The following is a 14,771-nucleotide window of genomic DNA, read 5'->3' as shown; positions in this document are numbered from 1 at the left end:
TGTTTTGGAAACAAGCCTTTTATCAGATGTGTGTACTGAAGTGATTTTCTCACAGTCTGCGCTTCATCTTGTCATTCCCGTAACAGTGTCTTTGCAGAGCACAGCTGTGTTCTGTATTTTTTTTTTAATTTTATTTTATTTTTAAACTTTACATAACTGTATTAGTTTTGCCAAATATCAAAATGTTTTTTAATACAGCCAGTCTTTCCTTTCACGGGCTGTGCTCTCGGTGCTGTATCTGAAGCACCGTCACCAAACTCAAGGCCACCCACATTTCCTCCAGGTGCCTCTACAAGCTGTTGTTCACATTTTGCATTTAGATTTGTGTTCCACTGAGGTAGTTTTTTTTAATAAAAGGTTTAAGGTCTGGATTCTTTTTCTGTACTGTGAATGCCCAGTGGTTCAGGCACCATTTGTTGAAAAGACCACTCCTCTTCGCTGAATCACCTCCGCTGTCTCGTCAGAGACCGTGGGGTGCAGCTGCCTGCGTCCCTTTCTGGGTGACTATCGGTCAGCTGACCTCTGCTTTCTCTGACTCTAAGCTGTGGCTCCATAGCGACTCTCACAGTCGGGCAGGGTCAGACTTTGACTCTTTTCAGAGTTGTGCTGGCTGCCCTGGGTCTGTGCCTCTCCACATGCACTGTGGGGTCAGTTGGCAACAGCCACAAAACGACCTGCTGGGATTCTGACTGATGTGAGTATACTGAATCCCTGGCAACTGGAAAGGTGACCTGATTCAGAAATAGGGCTTTTGCCAGTGTAACGAAGTCAAGGTGATGTGGACAGGGTGGGCTGTGATCCCACACGAGGCTGACCTTACTAGAGCAGAAATCTGGCACAGGACAGGCGTGTGAGAGGGAGGTCATGCACAGATACCCGGGGTGGGGGGCAGGCCCTGAGGACGGGAGTAGAGGGGAGTTAGTCATGTCGCCCCAGGCTAAGGATGCCGTGGATCCCAGGAGACACGAGGACCGGAACTCGCAGACTGGACTTGGAAGGAGGGTGGCCCGCCAACACTCTGAGTGCAGACTTTCAGCCCCCAGGACTATGAGAGGACACACTTCTGTTGTTTTAAGACATCCAGCATGTGCTGCTTAGTTACAGCAGACCTGGGAAGCTAACATCCCTGGAGAAGGGAACAGCTGCCCACTCCAGTATTCTTGCCTGGAGAATCCCATGGACAGAGGAGCCTGGCGGGTTATAGTTCATGGAGTTGCAAAGAGTTAGACATGACTGAGCAACCGAGCACAGGAAGCTATTGTAATCGGGATGGCATTGAAGGATGCTGTACATCAGGTTAGGAAGAATGACACCTGAGCAACATTAAACTCTCCTACCAATGAATATTGGCTCTCTCTCATTTAGATAACCCTTGATTTCTCTCACGAGTATTTTGTGGTTCTCCTTATATGCATCTTACATTTTACACACACACACACACACATATACACCGTATTTATACTTAAGCATTTAATTTTGGGGTTAATGTAAATGGTGTTTTTTAATTTCCAGTTCTTCACTGCTAGTAAAGGAAAGCAACTGGCTTGTGTATGTTAACAGTGTATTCTGCAACCATGCGACAATTATCTATCAGTTCCAGGAGTCTTTTATCAAGTCTTTGAGATTTTTTTATGTAGACAGTCATGCCATCTGTGAACAAAGACAGTTTTATTTTTTCCTTCCAGTCCTCATACATTTTCTTCCATTATTTCTTTCTCCGTTAATCTTACATTGGGTAGGCTTCCAGTATAATGTTGACTACGAGCTGGGGGACAGGACATCTATGCCTTGTTCCCAATGAACAATTTTTAATTTTAATAAATCATTTTATATGCTTTCTTTTCCTCTCCCCACTCACCATATCAATTACAATTCTTTTTTTTTTATGGTTAATGGTGGATTTGGTGTTGTATCTAAGAAATCTTCACCTAAATGAAGCTTATAATGTTCCTCTTTCATTATCTCCTAGAACTTTTAGCTTTAGATTTTGCATTTAGGGCCAAGATTATTTGTTTTGAGTAAATTCTTTTAAGAGATCTGGGTTGAACTTCTTTACACGGATGTTCATATAGATATTAATATCCAATTATCCAGTACTAGTTTTTGAAAGACTCTTCTCTCTCCAGTGGTTTTCCTTTGTACTTTTGTCAAAATTTATTTGTCCATATGTATGTGGGTCTATTCTGTCTCTCTGTTCTGCTCCACTGATATTTGTACGTGTTGGTTACGATACAAAACGGCCTTGCTGCAGCTTTATGGGAAGTCTTGAAAGGCAGGTCATGCTCGCGTGTGAATTCTCAACTCTGTTCTACTTCAAAGTTGCTGTCACTGTTGCTGGTTCCTTTCATCTTCATAAAACTTTCAGAATCAATACGGCAGTTTCAACAAAGGGCCTGCAGGGATTTTTGTTTGGGACTGCATCCACCCTAGGTCAGTTTTAGGGAAATTAACATCTTAACAATTCAAGATCTATACACAGTAAATACCTCATCTGTTTGTGTGTGTGTGTGCTGAGTCGCTTCATCTTGTCCAACTCTTTGCAACCCCGTGGACTGTAGTCCAGCACACTCCTCTGTCCACAGGATTCTCCAGGCAAGAACACTGGAGTGGGTTCCATGCCCTCCTCCAGGGGATCTTCCTGACCCAGGGATCCAGCCCAGGCCTCCCGTGTCTCGAGCATGGACAGGCAGGCTGTTTACCCTGTGCCACCTGGGAAGCCCCTCGTCTGCTCAGTCTCTTCTTTAATTTCTCAAAAGTGCTCTGTAGCTTTTCGTGTACTGGTCTTAAAGATCTTTTGACAGATTTGTCCCTGTTTCATATTTTTTATTTTATATGGTATCTTAAAATTTTAATTTTTTACTGCTTATTTTTAGTATTCAAAAATATAACTGCTTTTAGTATACGGACACTATATTCTATAACTTTTCTAAACTTATTTATTCTAATAGATTTGGGGGATACAGATTTTATTGGAGCATCTACATTGACTATTATGTTGTTTCCAAATAAAAATAATTTGACTTCTTTTCTAATCTGGACAATCCTGAATAAGAGTGGTGACATTAGGTATCCTTGCCTTATTCTTGCTCTTAGAGGGAAATTATTCAGTCTTTCTCCTTTAAAATATGTTGTTAACTGTAGGTGTGTTGTAAATCTTTTATCTGTCTGCAAAGTTCCCTTCTATTTGCTGATAATTTTTATTAGGGCAGAAGTAGGATTTTGTCACATGCTCTTACTGAAACAGCTAAATGATAATGTGATTATTCGTTTTTACTTTGTTAATACAGTTAATGTGAATTACAGGAACTGATTTCCCAGGGTTAAGCCAAACTTGCATTTCCAGGTAAACCCTACTTATCACTTTGCTTGCATAATTACTTACAAGTACGTATTCTATTATGTTTGTGACTGCTTTGGGATTGATAGCACAGTTTTAATACATCACTATTCACCCTCAAGTGGCATTATTCCATTTCACTTGTAGTGTAAGAACCTTACAATAGGCAACAGCCAGCCTTGTTTGGCTAAGTGAGCAGAGCCCTAGAAGACAGAAAGATATACTGCCGCTAGGAGGTGGCTGTAAAATATAGAAAGAAAACAAAAATACAGCGATTTTTCAGTGAAAGCACCATGTTTTCTCCACGCATCAGCAAGTTTCTGGCTTTAGCTTTCTGTGTAGCGTCTTGAAAAGACACTTGGTTTTCAGGATGAAAGCAAGAGTAGGAAGAGGTACTTGTTTCTCAGATATAAGGCCGGTTGCTTCTAATTTCACTCTGCTGGCTGGTTGGACCCCCTGCATCTGTGTTAAACCACAAAGACAGAAATTAACACTGTACCCTGAGTTGACTGGGCAGCATCACTTCAGACTGCTGGGAGCTGCAGTTGCGTCGGCGACACGGCAGCCCGGGCGTCCTGGGGCTGTGAAGACGCCTGTGCGACGGCATCTGCGCAGTGGGCATTGCAACAGGGCCAATGGCTCCGCTGCAGAGCGTGGAATGCAGGGAACAGTAGGGCATGGACTTGGTGCCGCCTGGCGCTCAGGTGTCCCCAGAAAGAGCTCAGCGTTCCTGACAGGCTAGGTCTGAGTTCCTTCCACGCTCTGTAAGCTAAGCTCTAATCCGTCTCTTCCCAGGGAGGCACTCGGTCACTACGGAGTGTCCACCTGAGGGCAGGTTCAGCACCACGCTGTCCCGGGTGACGTCTGAGGGTTACACCAACTACTGGTCTCACAGTAAGCACACTTCTGAAGACGGAAAATTACACTTGCTCATCCAAACAAAGTAATCTTCTGTGGACGAGTGACATGAAAGTGGTTTTTGTTCGTCTGAACTGCATTCTAGGTTCCCATCTCCATGGGCTCAGAGACCTCACGGGTCTAACATACCAGCGTTGACCAGACCCTGTGCCCAACTCAGGGCAGACCTGCGATAAATGCTGATGGTTACCTCGGTCTGTACGGCTGTGCGCCGGCTGTTAACTCTTCATCCAGTTGTCAACTTCTGACTCTTAACTGGTACAGACCGTTCACACATCATGTGATTGTCGACACACTGGATTAGATCCACCACCTTGCTGTTTTCTATTTGTTCTGGTTTCCTCTGCTGCTTTCCCTCAGGTTATTTGAGCATTTGTTAACCATTTTACTTTCTGAATTGATTTGTATTTATATCATATGTGTGTATATGTACATATACCTCTATACGTATGAACACATGCATGTATCATACATATAGGCATATGGTGTATTATGTATATATACATATGTATACATATATATTTTTCACTAATTGCCTTAGGGTAATTATATGAGGTGATGGAAGTGTGGGGGAATAATTGTGAAACATATAAGTGTATCAAATCAGCACGTTCTACACCTTAAACTTACACCATGTGGTGTGCTGATTTTACATTCATCGACCTGGAAAATAGGAATCGGGACAGGCAAGAGCACTGTCAGCCCCTGGGCACTGGGGAAAGCTCAGTGCAGCTCGCAGGAAGGGGCAAGAGCAGAAGCCACCCCGGGGCGCAGAGAGACGTGTCCACACTACACCAGGCAGACAGGACCACCTCAGAGCTAAGAGGCTGCCCTCCCATGACCGAGGGGCCAGGGCCTCTCCGTGGCCAAGGCACAGCTTGACCAGAACAACAGAACCCCTGTTCACCCCCAAACCCCGTCAGCACAGGATCCATGGCACATAGGCTGCAAGAGACAGACCAGCCGAGGGTAAAGGGTGAGGACACAGCAGGCACCAGGAAACGCATCCAAACCAGCCCTCACCCTAAACACCCAGACTGCTAGGGGAATGTGAATTGCCGCTGAACCCTGAGCATTACCATAGCAACAACGCCTCCAAATCCAGCCTGGCACATAATTAGATTTGCTCAGAACTTTGCCTAGCAGACAGAGAGGTGAGCCAACTTTCAGGTCCATACACTATTTACTTCTGTATCTACCATGCTACCCAAGATGTCCCGATTTCACCAGGATTCCACAAGGAAGATGAAACATCCAGCAAAATACACTTCAAGGAGTCAAAGTAATCATGAGAACCAGACTCGGCTATGAAACAGATGCTAGTACTATCAGAGAGGGAGCTAGGGTAATTGTGATTAGTATGTTAGAAACTTACCTTCCCCAACGCATGAAAGTGAAAAGTGAAAGTGAAATCGCTGTCATGTCTGACTCTTCGCGACCTCATGGACGGCAGCCTACCAGGCTCCTCCATCCATGGGATTTTCCAGGCAAGAGTACTGGAGTGGGTTGCCATTGCCTTCTCCGATAATGAAAAAATGGGTAATGTGCATGATCAGAAGGGTAATTTCAGCAAAGAGAAACTGAAAGAAACAAGGAAAGGGGCTAGAAGCGAAAAATAAATGACAGAAGAGGAAATCCTGTAACAGGATAATTAGAGAAAGGAACCAAGTAAAGGGAAAGGGAGGATCCAGGGATGCAAAGATAGACCAGCAGAAATTTCTCAAACTGAAAGCAAAAAGACGAAAACCTAGTGTGTATGTGCTGGAGGAGGGGCGGGAGCTCCAGACGTGCTCGCTGTGGAAGGAGGTGTCTGCATAATCGGAATCCCGTGTGGAGCGAGTGGGACAGAGCAGGAGGAATATTTACTGTAACAGCAATGGAGGGCTCTCCCAAGTGAATGACAGACACCAAGTCACACACTCAAGAATCTCAGAAAACACCAAGAGAGATGAACACAAAAGAAACAAATGAACAAATAACATTCCGAGGCACGGCACAGCAAACTCCTGAAAACAAGAGACAAGGAAATCCTCACTAAAGCCTGCTGGGGGCAGGAGAACAATTGGAGGAGCAAATATGGAGTTACCATGACTCAGAAACAACACAGAACAAAAGATGGTGCAGAGACATCTTTAAAGGAGAAAAAGGGGGAAATTCTGTCGATCCATAAACCCAGTTAAAATATTATTCAAACTTGAAGAATCAATAGAGTCTTTTGCTGACAAAAATAAAAAAGGAGCAGTGAAAATTTATTTCCATTAGACTTAGAATCCAAGAAAAGTAAAAGGCAACTTCTCAGGTATAAATAATATGGTATCAGACAAAAATTAGATCTACAGAAAGAAATAAAGAACACAGGGAACAGAATAGTTGAAGGTAGGTGAAATTTTTTTTGCCCTATTTCAGTTGTTGTAACAACAATGGACTGTTTAAAGCAAAATTATTAGCAATGTGTTGTGTTTTTATAGATTATGTAAAATGATACATATGAGAACAAGGAGAAAAAGGATGGAGTGAGGATTTAGGGATAAACCTGGTCAGCGGGTCCTTGTGCTAATGTGAATGGCATCGTATTACTTGAATAAAGGGCTCCAATTAATTAAAGGTATATACTATATACCCTAAGCCAATGAGTTAAAAAATATATATGTAAACATATGTATATATGCATAATACTTACACCATATGCCTACATGTATATGCATGTGTTCAAATTTATAGATGTATATATATACAAATACACATATATATAAATACAAATCAATTCAGAAACTAAAATGGTAAACAAATACTCAAATAACCTGAAGGAAAGCAGGAGAGGAAAAAACAGAACAAATAGAAAACAGTAAGATGATGGATTTAATCCAGCGTATTAATGATCACATTACACGTGAATGGTCTGTACACGCCAGCTAAGACTCAGAGGTTTACAGACTGGACGAAAAGTAACAAGAAGGCCCAGCGCACTGCTGTGTCAGAAACCAACTTTAAAGACGAAGACACAGATAGGTTAGAATGGAACAGTCTGAGAAAAGACGAGTCCTCCGATTGTACTCGAAAGGCAGCTGGAGTAGCTCCGGGGACACGACAGTGAGGTCCGCGGGAGAGCGCCACCGGCAGGGCGCAGAGGGCACTCACGCGGTGGGAGGCCTGCTCCCCAGGGAGACAGGACACCTGCGTGCACACAGCCGGAGCTTCCAAACACGTGAAGCAAAAGCTGCGGGAGACTGAGGCAACACAGGGCTGTCTACAATCACAGACTTTATTCCTTTCCCAGTAACTGACGGAACAGGAAAACTGAGTATCGGTGAGGGTGTTCCTGGATCTTCTGAACACGACCGTCAACAAGCACAGCTAAACTGATTTTTATAGACTCCTTCACCCAGCAAATGGAGAACACATGCCTCACACGCGTGTGGGGCTTCCATCAAGACAGATCAGTTTTTTAGCATAAAACAAACCATGACAAATCTAAAAGGTCAGAGTCAAAAGACGTTCTGAGACCATAAGAGAATTAAACTAGAAATCAATAACAGAACGATACCTAGAAAATCCACCCAAAATGCATGTTGGAGAAGGGAGAAATTTTCCTTACCAAAAATTTACAATCAATGAGTGTAAAAAAAAAAAAGAGGGAATTAAAACCATTATCAGAACATCACAAGAATAATAGATACAGGCAAGTTCAGCCAATGAACGTTAGAACCGGTTGGTAAAATACAATCGAGAAACAGATGTTTGCATAATGTGGACGTTCTTCTATCTGAAAGGTGCTGGTTTACAAGAGAAGAGGTAGTCTTTCACCTCCTTGGCTCGGCCTCGTGTCACGCAAGGACACAGCAGCGCTGTCATATATTGTCTCTGTGCAGATCTTCCCCAAAATTCATCACCTGAGCTTAACCTCAAGAAAAAGAAAACAAACCCCAAATGAGGGCTATCCTTCACTCCCTGATCAGCACTGGTCAAGAGTCAGGGTCGCCAGAAACAAGCCCACAGGGAGGATCTGTCAGTTATGGGGAAAAAGAGAGAAATGGCCCCTCAAGACAAGGCAAGGCTCTGGGCCAGACCCCGGGACAGTGGGCAAGCGAAGTCCACTTAGATTCTGTTCACATGTTAATTCTCAAGTGTGAGATGGTAACAGACTCGGAGCTGTGTGAGGAGCATGTGTTATCTCCGCAAGGGCTCTGTAGTCTACAATACTCTCAAAACAAAAAGTTTAAAGAAAGAAGACAGAAAAAAGAGAAAAGGCAAAAAGCCCAAAAGTGACACATGGGGAACATATAGCAGTATAATATGGGCGCATGTGTGCACAGCCGCTCAGTCCTGTCTGACTCCTTGTGACCCTGTGGACTAAAGCCCACCAGGTTCCTCTGTCCAGGGGATTTCCCAGGCAAGACTAGGAGAGTGGGTCTCTATTTCCTTCTCCATAATGTGGGTACATGAGCCTAAACAGAGTGATGTTTTTATTTAGTATTAGTGATGACCTGCCAATTAAGAGACAGTGATGGTCACACTGAACAAAAAGCAAGACCAACTTACAAGCTGTTTACAAAAAATGCACATTAAATATAAAGACACAGATAAAAAACAAGAGTGGGAGAGTGTTTGCTATGCCAATATTAATCCTAAAAAATACAGTGAAAGTATTAATATTCAGTACAAAGAATATTACCAGGGAAATAGAGAGACATGTTGTAAAGATGAAATAGATGGTAAATTCATCAAGATGACACAATGATTTTAAATATGCATGCACCTAATACATAAGTGAAGTAAAAGGCAAAGGAGAAAAGGAAAGATATACCCATTTGAATGCAGAGTTCCAAAGAATAGCAAAGAGAGATAAGAAAGCCTTCCTCAGTGATCAGTGCAAAGAAATAGAGGAAAATAGAATGAGAAAGACTATAGAGATCTCTTCAAGAAAATTAGAGATACCAAGGGAATATTTCATGTAAAGATGGGCACAATAAAGGACAGAAATAGTATGGACCTAACAGAAGCAGAAGATATTAAGAGGTGGCAAGAATACACAGAAGAACTATACAAAAAAGATTTTCACAGCCCAGATAATCACAATATTGTGATCACTTACCTAGAGCCAGACATCCTGGAATGCGAAGTTCAGTGGGCCTTAGGAAGCATCACTACGAACAAAGCTAGTGGAGGTGATGGAATTCCAGTTGAGCTCTTTCAAATCCTAAAAGATGATGCTGTGAAAGTGTTGCACGCAATATGCCAGCAAATTTGGAAAACTCAGCAGTGGCCACAGGACTGGAAAAGGTCATTTTTCATTCCAAGCCCAAAGAAAGGCAATGCCAAAGAATGCTCCAACTACCGCACAATTGCATTCATGTCCCACACTAGTAAAGTAATGCTCAAAATTCTCCAAGCCAGGCTTCAACAGTACATGAACCCTCAACTTCCAGATGTTCAAGTTGGTTTTAGAAAAGGCAAAGGAACCAGAGATCAAATTGCCAACATCCGTTGGATCATTGAAAAAGCAAGAGTTTCAGAAAAACATCTACTTCTGCTTTATTTACTATGCCAAAGCCTTTGACTGTGTGGATCACAATAAATTGTGGAAAATTCTGAAAGAGATGGGAATACCAGACCACCTGACCTGCCTCCTGAGAAACCTGTATGCAGGTCAGGAAGCAACAGTTAGAACTGGACGTGGAACAGACTGGTTCCAAATAGGAAAAGGAGAACGTCAAGGCTGTATATTGTCACCCTGCTTATTTAACTTATATGCAGAGTATATCATGCAAAATGCTGGGCTGGAAGAAGCACAAGCTGGAATCAAGATTGCCGGGAGAAATATCAATAACCTCAGATATGCAGATGACACCATCCTTATGGCAGAAAGCGAAGAAAAACTAAAGAGCCTCTTGATGAAAGTGAAAGAGGAGAGTGAAAAAGTTGGCTTAAAGTTCAACATTCAGAAAACTAAGATCATGGCATCCAGTCCCATCACTTCATGGCAAATAGATGGGGAAACAGTGGAAACAGTGAGAGACTTTATTTTTCGGGGCTCCAAAATCACTGCACATGGTGACTGCAGCCATGAAATTAAAAGATGCTTGCTCCTTTGAAGAAAAGATAAGACCAAAATAGACCACATATTCAAAAGCAGAGACATTACTTTGCCAACAAAAGTCCGTCTAGTCAAAGCTTTGGTTTTCCCCATAGTCATGAATGGATGTGAGAGTTGGACTGTGAAGAAAGCTGAGCACCGAAGAATTGATGCTTTTGAACTGTGGTGTTGGAGAAGACTCTTGAGAGTTCCTTGGACTGCAAGAAGATCCAACCAGTCCATCGTAAAGGAAATCAGTCCTGAATATTCACTGGGAGGACTGATGCTGAAGCTGAAACTCCAATAGTTTGGCCACCTGATGAAAAGAACTTACTCACTGGAAAAGACCCTGATGCTGGGAAAGATTGAAGGCGGGAGGAGAAGGGGACGACAGAGGATGAGATGGTTGGATGGCATCACCGACTCACCGGACATGAGTTTTGAGTAAACTCCAGGAGTTGGTGATGGACAGGGAGGCCTGGCGTGCTGCAGTCCATGGGGTTGCAAAGAGTGGGACACCACTGAGTGACTGAACTGAACTGATGCACCCAATAATATATTTTCAAAATAAAAGAAACAAAAACAGTTAAAATAGAAAGGTTATATAGACAGCTACAAAATTGTCGTTAAATTTTTCAATATTCATCTGTAAGGAACAGAACAAGGAGACACAAAATCAATAAGTGGAAAGATGACTTGAATAGCACTATCAAACAATTAATTTGATCTAACTCAAATTAATAAAATGCTGCATGTAGTGGCAGAATTGCATTCAGTTCAAATGCACGGGGAATATTCAATTTGATAACCCTTTTGTCAGGTTCTAAATCTAAAGAGAAAATAAATCAGTCTGAGAATATTTGTTGACCACAATATAATTTAAAAATGAGTTGTAAAAATATATGTAAAAATATACAAATATATGAAAATCAAACAACATAATTCTAAGTAACCCATGTGTCACAGAAAGAAAAACACAAGGGTAACTAGAAAATACATTGAAAATGAGAGCACAGCATACGGAAATCTGTGCTATCTAGTTAAAATAATGGTACGTGGAAGTTTCTGTCTTTACATGCTTATAATTGAAAAAAAAAAAGACCTAAAATTGCATAAATTAAGCTTTTACAGTGGAAAAAGAAGATCAAAATACCCAGAGGACATAAACTGAAGGGAAGAAAGGGAAGAGTGGAAACCCTCAGACTGCACAGACATTAAACATCGTAATGACTCATCATGAACAATTTCATGCCAAAAAGTTTGGTGATTTCAGTGAAACAGATTAATTTTGGGATGGACAAAAAGAATGAATCAATATAAAATATAAAATTTGAATAGTCCTACTGCTACTGCTACTGCTAAGTCACTTCAGTCGTGTCCGACTCTGTGCGACCCCAGAGACGGCAGCCCACCAGGCTCCCCCGTCCCTGGGATTCTCCAGACAAGAACACTGGAGTGGGTTGCCATTTCCTTCTCCAATGCATGAAAGTGAAAAGTGAAAGTGAAGTCGCTCAGTCGTGTCCGACTCTTAGCAACCCCATGGACTGCAGCCCACCAGGCTCCTCCATCCATGGGATTTTCCAGGCAAGAGTACTACACCTATTAAAAGTATTAAATCTTAAAAAAAAATTTCCCACAAATAAAATGTCAAACCCAGACAGCTTCACTGAAGAATTTTTTCCACATAAGTGTGAAATAATACAAATAGTATTCAAATTCTTTGTTAAAATAGACCAGGGAGAACATTTATCCAATTTATCTCTAAAGCCAACATTACAATATCAAGACCACAAAATTGTTAAAAAAAAAAAAAACTATAGGAAGATATCCTCCATTAAATGAAAGCAAGTACTTAATAAAATATCAGCCAATACAGTGCAGTAAATACACAAAGGAACAGGAAGCACACGCCAAGCAGGGACTTGTCTGGGCGATGCAAATGGGGAGGCCTGAACCCAGAGCTCCTGAACCCAGAGTGGGGTCTCCTTCTCAAAGGGTGCCCCCCCACAAGACGTCCGTGACACGCAGGCAGTCCCCGCGGACAAAAGCCATCACCACACAAGGGCAGAGTCGCAGGTCACTGTGCAGACCAGGGAGCCAGAGACAGGAGGGCTAGCCTGGCGGGGCCAGTCTCCAACTGCCAACTGGAGACTGGGGCTCCCTCCACCCCTGGCCCCTGGGGGGCCCCAGTCTCCAGTTGGCAGTTGGGTCCTGGAGAGAGGGGCATGGGCACCTCACCCCCACCCCGGGGCCTCCTTCCTGGACAGGAAGCCTCATAGGCCTGAAGCTGCCCGCTGCCCTGGGGGCAGGGAGGGGGTAAAGCTTCCAGCGACTGGAGCTTCATCCTCCCCTCACCCAGACCCCGAGCCTCCCTCACCTGTCGGTGGTCCCAGGCTTCCTTACTTTCCAGACAGTAATTCCAAGTCATCCAGGCAGAGTGACCTCTCCCACGCCGGGTCCCTGGTAGAAGGCAATTTGCATCAAAGACAAATGAGAGTAACCTCAGGGCCAAGCAGCAGCAGCTGCCAGTCACCCCGCCCGCACAGTTAGCCTCATTAGTAAAAGTCAAATGTGTCAAAAGCGTTAAAATTACGACATTAGATCCAATTATCATGTCACAGCAGTTCGGGAGGTTGTCCAGGGGGTATTCATTAGCTCAGAGAATTTCAGGGGCTCCCTCCCTGCGCATTGCTTCGGGAGGCATTACTTTCTCTTCCTCCTGAAGATTAAACACTTCCTTCCAGGCTCTGTCTGTAGGCAGCGCTAGCTGGCCGTCTCCTCCCTCGACTCTGCTGGGCCGGGCCAGGCTGAATGAGCTCGGGTGAGGGCGTGAGGCAGGCAGGCACCAGCTCAGCAGCCGTGTCCCCACGGTGTCCTGGATCCTGGGGCGGGGGGGGGGGAGGGGGGTGATGGTCAGTACGCCAGCACGCCCAGGCTCACAGCCCCGCTGCCATCCCCGAGCGGCCCGGGCCTCTCTGTGCAGGCGGCTGGTGCCAGCGCAGCCTCAGGCAGTCTCCACCTGGACAGAGCGGTCACCCTAGGTGTGTGCTGGTGAATGAATGGAATCCCCCCGACAAGCCCTGCGCCGCAGGGTGACAGCTCATGGCCCCAGCGATGCAGGCAGGGGCTTCAGCCTCCAGGGTGGGCACAAGCCCTCACCCCTTCAGAAGGAGGCTCTGCCTGGAGCCCACTGCCCGCCCCGTGAACACCCACGAAACTGAGGCGAGGGGTGCTCACGGGGGCACAGAACAGGGGTGCAGGTGCTATTAGCCCCCCTTTTCCGAGGAGAAAACCAGTGAAGAGACAGGACGATGCTGGTTGTTACAGAAGCTGGAACCAAGGGTCTTCTGTGCCTCACCCAAGACCAGTGCTCGGGGGCCAGCCACATGGCTTTTGCGTGTTTGTGGGGGTTGGCTGGGCCTGGGTCGCCCCTGACATGGAGCCAAAGGGCCCCTTGAAGATTCAGGGATAGGGGAGCAAGAGCCACACGGCCCAGGGCCCTCTGCCCCACGCCCCGCTGGTCTCCCCAGCCCTGCACGCTGCATCCAACCCAGCAAAGTCCACTTCACACCACACCGCGAGCCAGGTGAGTGCCCGTGGAAGGCGGCACTCCTGACGAAAAGGCGCCATGGGTCAGGCTGGGCAGGGACCCGAGAGCAACAGGAACTGCATGTGAAGGTTTCGTGTGGATTTGCTTGGGATGCGGATTTTACAACGGTGAACCCTGCTGCCTTCCTAAATCTCCATGTGTGGGGACAAGGGAGGTCCAGTGCCGTCACCCGGTCACCAGGGACAACAGGCCTCGGGGGAGACCCAGACCCGCTGTTTAAAGTGCCTGCAGCCTCAGGGGCAGCCAGCCCGTCCCTGGCACCTCTGCCCACGTCAGGCCAGCCTGGGCCACTGCCCCCACCTCCTGGCCCTGTGGGTCCGGACAAGTGCTGTGTGTGGAGGGGGTTTCTCGGTCTTCACCTTACGGCCAGGCTTGACTCCTGGAGGTTACAGAGACGCAGCCAACCTGAAGTGCAGTGACACAGGGGAGGGCCGGGGCACGGCCTCCTCCTCCAGGCTCCCACGCTAGCTCCTCATCACCCTCTCAGGCCTGCAGTCACTGCCCAGGCCTGTCACCAGCCACTCTTGGGCACACACTCAGCCTCACCTGCTTCCAGGGAGCCCGTCCCTGATTCTGAGCTCCCTGAGCCTCTGGGGTCCAGGGAACCCTCGACAGGCCTCCCCTCACTGTGAACCTGAATGACGTGCTGCTCACCTGCTCTGCCTGTGAGCTCAGTTCAGTAGCCCCGGCCCCGCACCCCACGGTCTGTCTGCGACAGAAGAAGACAAGTGAACAAGCGACAAAGGTCACAGTTCACGGGAGGAAGTCAGGGAGCTTATTTTTCTTCCTCACAAATCACCTTGTCTTTACATAATGGCTTTTTTCCATTTGGG

General features: G+C 45.4%; 1 long non-coding RNA gene across 2 annotated transcripts; it reads right to left on the bottom strand.

The window, feature by feature from the left end:
- Positions 1 to 2,900: 2,900 nt before the first annotated feature.
- LOC129628640 (uncharacterized) lies at positions 2,901 to 14,561 on the bottom strand. 2 transcript variants are annotated; one of them, XR_008702838.1, is made up of 4 exons: positions 14,298 to 14,561; positions 13,036 to 13,210; positions 12,706 to 12,788; positions 2,901 to 3,799 (listed from the first exon to the last, which is right to left on the bottom strand). It is a non-coding gene; the product is annotated as an uncharacterized LOC129628640 (long non-coding RNA). The 2 variants fall into 2 exon arrangements; XR_008702837.1 differs by lacking the exon at positions 2,901 to 3,799 and adding an exon at positions 7,819 to 8,156 and having other exon boundaries at positions 12,732 to 12,788.
- Positions 14,562 to 14,771: the final 210 nt, after the last annotated feature.

This window comes from Bubalus kerabau, chromosome 15 (genome assembly GCF_029407905.1).
Source record: "Bubalus kerabau isolate K-KA32 ecotype Philippines breed swamp buffalo chromosome 15, PCC_UOA_SB_1v2, whole genome shotgun sequence".
Lineage (NCBI taxonomy): Eukaryota > Metazoa > Chordata > Mammalia > Artiodactyla > Bovidae > Bubalus > Bubalus kerabau.
The sequence above is the reverse complement of the archived record's forward strand: the minus strand, read 5'-3'. Positions and strand labels throughout refer to the sequence as shown.